Source organism: Passer montanus, unplaced genomic scaffold (genome assembly GCF_014805655.1).
Source record: "Passer montanus isolate IOZ18808 unplaced genomic scaffold, ASM1480565v1 scaffold36, whole genome shotgun sequence".
Lineage (NCBI taxonomy): Eukaryota > Metazoa > Chordata > Aves > Passeriformes > Passeridae > Passer > Passer montanus.
This window is the reverse complement of record NW_024368374.1, coordinates 2939169-2947233: the sequence shown is the minus strand read 5'-3', so window position 1 is coordinate 2947233 and position 8065 is coordinate 2939169.

The window sequence follows — 8065 nt, the reverse complement described above, 5'->3', positions numbered from 1 at the left end:
GCCAACCAAACCCCCATCTTTAAATGCCATAGTTCAATGCCCAAACACATCTTGTGTTTGCTAACAGAAAAAATACAACAGCTCAAAATAATGTTCTAAACATTATAAATGCTTTGAAAAACTTACACAAGTTATTTTCAAACTCCATGAGAGATGTCAGCTCTTTTCTTTAATACAAAATCTTTTCCTGTCACCTTCTGCTTACTGGTCTTTGGTAAACTTCTGTAGTTGACTTTGTCAGTTTACAACCCTTTACAAGCAAAAAACAACATAAAGTGCTCCATGGTTTCACAGTAGGTCTCATGTCATCAGATTCAAGATAAACAATGGTATATGTTCTTTAAAGCAAGCAAAATATATGTCTCAATATATAACACATCTGTGCTTCAGTCTTGCAAAATTACTTTTATATGACGAACACCACTGAGCAAGCAAAGGAAGATCTTCCTATGCTGAAGCCCTAAGGTTGTGGAATCAGCCTTCCTCTTCAGATCCATGTACCAGAAAATTTTAACAAGGTCAATGGCTATTGTCAGTGGCTTTAATTTATCACAAACAGAAGAAAAAAAAATAAGGAAGAGATTAATAAAAGAAAGGCCCCCCCCTTTTTTTTTTCTTGCGAATTATTTTATCATTTATTTTACTTGTCCTTCCCTCTTCTGATTTTCTTTCCTGTCTTTACAGACTGTCGATACAGAGTCACATTGTTTTGGTTTTTGAAGTCACCGATCACCAGCTGCAGTGAAGGAATTGCTTTCAGGCTTGCAACATATGTGTATGTTGCAAGCCTGAAACAAATGCAATGTAATTCAATTAGCTGTAGCACAACTGAAAGAGTAAAACTGACGTGAAAATACATTATGCTTTTCGAGGACTAAAAATGCTCACATATTAAGAACTGTCATGATTTATGTGATGTGTGATACTTATTTACTTGTAGCTCTTTGGCAATGTGCATGAATTTCAGAACTGCCTTATTTTATTTTCCATTGCTTTTAATGCTTACTTCCCCACAAAAATGACACTTGGACTGTTACTATGCTGTCATCATCTATACTTGACTTAGTGAGTTTCTCCTCCAAAGTTTTAGGTAATTTCTGTATTTCCTTGCTGGAACTGCATCTTTATGTTGCCTCTCACCGTTTTACTTCCTTTAATGTTCTTTGAAATTGCTGATGTGTTTGTATTGTTCACCAAAGCAGAATGTACATGTTGTTTCGTACCACCCACTTCCATCTATAATTTAGAAGCATTATTTTCATTATATCAGAAATCTAATTATTTTCAAGTTTGAAAAAAAAAGCTTTTGAATTTTGTAACATTATGACACATGATACATATCTTATGTTTTGCAGAACCTGTGCTATATGTAACTTTTATTTCCTTTTTTTACTAGGGCAAATGTGCTATTTTTCCTTTTCCTAAATGTGTTAAGCCCTTATGTTGAACAGATGAGTAAAGACATAATTAGATGAGATCTTCCATTCAGACTTGAGTCTTTCGTGAAATTAATACTTCATTCACAAGTCACCACTTCCCCAGTGGATCCTAAGTGCTTCTACAGGTCTCCAGTGTAAAGCATGTTACATCAGATAAATTATTTCAATTTTCACTAAAACAGCTCACAGAGCTGATTTATTCAAATATCACAACTCATTGGGAGAGCAGGGATTTCCATTCCCTTTCAACAGGACTCAATAAGTCATTCAAGCTGAATCAGAAGAGTATCTCTTGATACACCTAACTTGTCAACATGAAATGGTGAAGTTGACACTGCTAGAGGTGTCATTGCATGAAATCCTGTGGCTGACATACAACAAGAAAACAGTTAGATTGTGTTAAAGTCACAAGGTAAACTAAAACAGGCCTCCTTTCTATCACCATTCAAGAGTGTTCACACTTGAGGAGGAATTGTCAACTCCATTGATAATAGTCCTTAACATGACATCTCTCTAGAGATTACTACAGAAGTATTTCAGAGGGTTACATAAAGTGGGAGCTGAATGACAAGAAGGCTGAGGCCTGATTGAAAGATACTGAAAGTCATTTTTTAAACTTCTTTCAAATTGGGAGCTGAAGAAAACATAAGACTTGTCTATTATCTTGAGGTAGGAAAAGGTAGCAAGAAAATTGCTATTCTGTTGAAACATATTGTGTTAGGGCAAGTAATAGATTGTTTTCTCCTTAGTTGGCTGGCTCCTGTAGCTAAGGAAAAAGAACCAGGATTTTCCACTGCTGAGGTCCCAAATTTAATCCATATTGGACCAAAAATCTTTTCCAGCATTTTCATTCACCATCTGAGTTCAAGCTGTTCAAGTGTCATTTTTTTTCCAGCTTGTAAGGCGCTGTGTGCTTTGAGAAACTGATATTTTGTTGTGCACCTAGAAAGGCATAATACTGTCAACTGCAATATAAATAATGCTGATGACACCGAATAGGACAAAATGGCTCAGTGTTATCAATCACTGTCAAAGAAGCAAACAAAAAGTTTATCTGACAAACATAGCTATTTAATGTGGGTTTTTTTCCTACTACAGAAACATGAACAGCTTATGTGTTTTAGGGAAGCTTTCCAAAAGCCTGTCACTGATTTTTAGCTCCAGATTGCCACTGAAAATAAAAAAGGTGGGAGTGTGACTTCCCCTGTGTCATTGAAAATTTCCTCTTGCACACTTCATGTACTTTGTGCTTCATTCTTAATCTAATAAAAAATGTATAACTCACCTTCAGGTACTCCCTATTGTTTGTACCAAACAAAAGTGGGAAAACACTGTAAAGCGTTTACAAGAATATGGATTCGTTTTCTTGAGTGAGTTCGCTTCAACTGTTTTCATGCCTGCTTTGTGCTTACTTCCTGCCAATATTGCAGTGATCAAGTTTACTAGTGATAAAATTAATGAAAGATACCTTCAGCCTGAATGCTCAGTTGCCAAAAGCAAAATCTGAATTGCATAACTAATCAGTGGTGTAAATTTCAAATATCTCAGTCAATATTGCATTTCAAAAATGTACCTCAGCTTTTAATTTAATATTCTAACAAAATAAAATTTAGTTCTCTAGTCAGGAGTAAGACAAAGAAAATTCATTGGCTGAAAATAAAAATTTAATGGAGATGAAGAAAAAAAAGTATTGGGCAAGTTAGAATGTAGATATCAGAAGATATTTGGGTATTTAAAGACACAGATCAGTTTTATGGTTTATATTATCAGATTAAATTATTTGCTTTGTTGTTTTCACTGAAGGTTTGGATATCAAATCATTTTAAAAATTAGGAAACTTGCAGTAAACATCTATCTTCATCATTATGTACTCAAGGTAAAATTAATCTCAGAATTATTTATAGTCAGTAGGGGGCTGGACAGCACCAAAGGGAAATTTACCTTTTCTCTTTAAGGTTTCTGGGTTAAATGTGATGATCCCTCTTCTTCTTGCATTAACTTGCATAACTGCCAAGACTGGCCTACACTATACAGACAAAAGTTGAATTTTACAAATCCTCTCATATATTTTAGTAGAATCATAAGATGAAGTAGCCTGAAAAAACCACAAAATCTCATTGTTTTATTAGTTACAGAATGAAAATGCAAATAAAGCTTTTCAGAGTGAAAATTCTCAATGTGTTCTTGAGCTAAACCTGAACAATAGTTAAAGCAAGGGAAACTGTAAGGCATGTTTTCCTACTTATATGTGAAGTTTAAGATAGCATGAATGTTGATATCTGTGTGTCTCATACTGTGTTAGTTTTTCCAGCATGATCAATATTCAAGATCTTAACTTACCTGTACTTGACTGCTTATTTTCATTTAGCTCCTTATAAACCCTTATAGTTGTGTGTTTGGATCTCAGGATTTTGCTTGTTTGTTTGTGGGGGTTTTCTTGATTTTTTTTTTGAAGTTGCAAAATAATGAAAAGATTCTGAATTGGGACAACTTGGATGATAATACAAGAAACTGAACTTAGGAAATTAAACATCAAGATGACCCGTGATGTTATTTCTGTGTATTTCACATAGTTTCTTATCAAGAATCATAGAAGAATATCAGGTTAAGATTTGATCCCTCTGTGAAATCACCAGCTGGATCTTTCAAATATTGGGAAGAGTTCCAAACAAAATGTCATAAAATAGAATGCTTAGAGTGAAAACCTGGCTGCATTTAAGTCAGGGGTAAAGTATTCATTGATTTTTGAGGAATTTATAGCAAGTGTAAGACTAAATAATGAACAATGTATTATTACAATTTTAATGTGTAAAATGACTAAAGGATACAGACAGATTTTATTTATACATTTCATTTAGTTATTATATGTCCTTCTATGACCTCAAATTTTATCTCCTGAGCATTTCTAATTATTCAGAGTAGACTTACTGTAGAAATAGCTTACACATCTGTCATATTCACCAAAAAGAACGATTTAAAGCATATACTGTGTTTATTATGCTAATTCACTTTGAAATCTATGGTGAAGGTGCTCATGCCTTTCAAACTGAGTTTGCATAGTAAATTTAAGATAGGTCCTGGTGGCCCACAGACAATATCCCTGAAGCAGCTTTAGCAATGCCTTAAGGAAGTGTGCAGTACACATGCAGTGAGAAAAAGAGGGAAAACAGTAAGTACTTTTATTTTGCAGTCTATGCTTCAGTGGTTCACAGTTTGGATTTCTTTACTTAATATCTTCAGTTGTTGTAATCATGCTCTCTGAGGCCCAAGCATTTAGTAATTGTACTGCTAATGTAGTTTTTCTCTAAAATGGCCAGCTTTTATCAGAATTAGTTTTTTCCAGACTTAAGTCTTAAAAGGTATTTTTCTTGTCAAACAGGTTGTTTTCCTCTGAAAAAGTGCTCTCCACCACCAGCCAGTGTCATACAAAAAAAGCCAAATAAGTATTTATTTTTGTATTTTTATCTCTTTAATCACTATGGATAGTGGTGAGGTTTTTTCGGGACCAGAAGGTCCTAAAAATTTAGAGGTTTTTAATACCTCTTAGAGTAAATTTTTATAGTCAGCTTGAGAAACAAATATGCCTCCCTAGTGTATGCAAGTTACTATACCAGTAATTTTTCTAGCCAAAACAAAAAGAAAAAAGATAGACTTCCTGTACATTCACTTTCTAAGACTGAAAAAAATGGAATTCAACAATAATCCCTTATCACCAGTCATTGCAACACATATAATTTTAAAGTTAATTTAAGAGAATTAGAAATGGTTTTAAGTATAACAATGAACAACTAGGTAAGACAAACATCTCTAATTCTACTCCATAGTGGCAGTTCTGGCTAAAGCAGAATAGTTTGTTGTCCCAGGTTATATTAAAGTGATTAAAAAAATTTATGTTTTTTTCACGTTCCTTTTTCTTTTCTAAATGAGTCATTGAAGGAGTTTGAAGTTGTGTTGCCTTAAATGTATTTCAGTATTAACATAATAGATATTCTGTGTACATGAGAATTCACAAACACTGTTCTGCTGGTCTGATTTGTGATCTGCATTGAGTCATTTCCTAGCTTTAATCCAGATGTCTTCTTTAGACTTCTAGGAGATGCACTGTGGTAATGAACAATAATAGAGTTTTTATAGTCTCTGGGCTCCACTGTTTGCTCAGTGTCTCTTAAGCAGCAAGATCATCAAATATTATGAGACAATTAATGAGTAATTAAAGAAGAAAAATGCATCCTTTAGAAATGGCTTATTCATGGCTTTTTCAAAACACTTATGCACATTTCACATAACTATAAAAATATCTACTCTTTAAACATGTCACGAATGCATGTAGATAAAAAAACAATATTAAATGGAATATATAGATATCAGAAATGTCTGACAGAAACTGCAAACAAAAAACTGTTTAGAAAACAAACAAAAAAAACCCCAAACAAATGTGAAAATAGTTATCCTACAATCCTTAAACAGGTTTTGCATTTGAGCTGGTGAGGTGTAAGATTCTTAGCATACATGTATTTTCAAGTCAGTTTTTCTCTCATTCTCTAACTTCCAAGCTGAAACCAAGGTAAAAATCATGCCCTTCATCTTGAATTCCTAATGGTTTTCTTAGCTGTGGTACATGACAATATGGGTTAAGTGTGTCTTTTTAATTACCAAGGAAATGATCACACTTAAAATACAGTGAAATTATTTCATTTAATCTACTAGTTTACATTAGGAGAAGGAAGGAATAAGGTGTATTTGCCTTATGTTTCCATCTCTAACAAAACAGTAATTAAAGTGTATTTTGGAAAATGTTATTTCACTCACCAGGAAAGTTCATCACAATGACAAGTTCTATGACAATTATACATCGAGCTACAGTTAAAAATACTGATATCTATTGCATTATAAAAAGTATAATGTGAAGGAAGAAATATTTCATTTGGGACAGTATAATCATATAGGGAACAGGCTATATATTTTATGTATAACTTTTACCAGCTTTTGCTTCCACATAGCTATATGCATGTCAATAGGTCTGTATGTATATACATGCACGTGTGCGAGTGTGTTTGTTGGCAAGTGCTGATAAGAAAATTTATTTAGTTCCTCATTTAAAAATGAACTTAAAATAACAATTTCATTGTCAAAGGTGCTTTTCCTTCAATTAAAATTAGTCCTGCAAAAATTGACATGTTAACTTATATCAAGTTGGAGTTGAAAATATATTGGAGTTGAAAGGTGTCATAGGCATTCTTGATGATGTACAAAACACATTGTTTTACTGTATATTGAAATATCTGTGAAAAATTACATCCTCATAAATAGAAATATCTATTGACTAAAGCAAAACCAAAATGCTTACTCATCAGGAAGACAAAGAGACAAGGGATGATGCCTTGAAAAAACACAGTATAGATGTAGGCAAGGATGATGGTCTTGATGAGCTCTCTCAAGGCAAGGAACCCATTTAAGGCCAGGTAGAGATGTGCTGCTGATTGTATTCCCTCTTGCCATCTCTTGTCTCTGAAGAAGCAAGGTGTTAGCCCAACTTCCACCATGTTTTCCTTTTGCTATCTACAAGCTTTCTCTTTTAAAAGCAGGAAGAAATGACCTGATTTTCCAAGTGCATTAGTGTTCATGACTTGAACGATCTTCACTGGAATTTCCTGAGGTAGGCCTGTCCCAGCTCCACATCAGCTTTCAAGTCTTCTCTGAGGAACAGGTCTCCTACTTTGAGGAACCTGAGTTCTGCCCTATGTTGGGACATAGTAGACAGGTCTCATTCATTCCACACACATCAGAGTGTAGTGATGTTCAGACATCTGCCTCTGAAACCATCTCAGAGAAAATCACATTGCCTAAGTTTTCAGAGTTGTTTTGACTAATTATATAGATGTTCTTGGTAAAAAAATGTGCATATATCCTGAGTATTGTATCACACCACAAATAATGAGTTGTTTTGTCCTTGTTGTCTAAATATGAATTTTCAAGAAACCCATTTTAGACAGATCTCTGTTGGAAAAGTGAGCCTGTCTCTAGATTAGTTCTCTAAGAACATCGTATTTTTCAAGTAAATGCAAACATTTTAGATGATAGCACATTTTCAGTAACCATCTGAAAAGCATTGACATATAAAAATTACCTCAAAGTTCAGCATCATCTTGCAGAGAACACAGATTAAAACAGTGCTTCTGCTGGTATTATAGTTTTCAGCATTTTTTAAGGGGAGCTGAACTATTTAATATCAAACCCCCAAATCTGCTATATATCTTAACCAAAGAAAAATTAAAAGCAATGTGATCCCAAGTTCACTTTTTAAGTTTTCTTGGAAGGAAAGCGATTTCTTTAGTACATTCATAATATACAACATGTAATTACATATGTAGTTGTTAAAATAATTATTGTGATACATATTTACAAGTATAATTATACATAGAGCTGTACATATAATTATTATAATATGGTGTTAATCATATATAATTAATCAAATTACTAAGACTAACAACTGGGAATTTTGAAATTTAGAAATAAACTTAGAGAAAAAGAGAATTTTTATTGGAAGACAGTGATAAAAACCACTTTTCAATATGTTGACATTTCTTGAAACCTAAAAAATTAAATAACATTTCAGAAAGTAATGC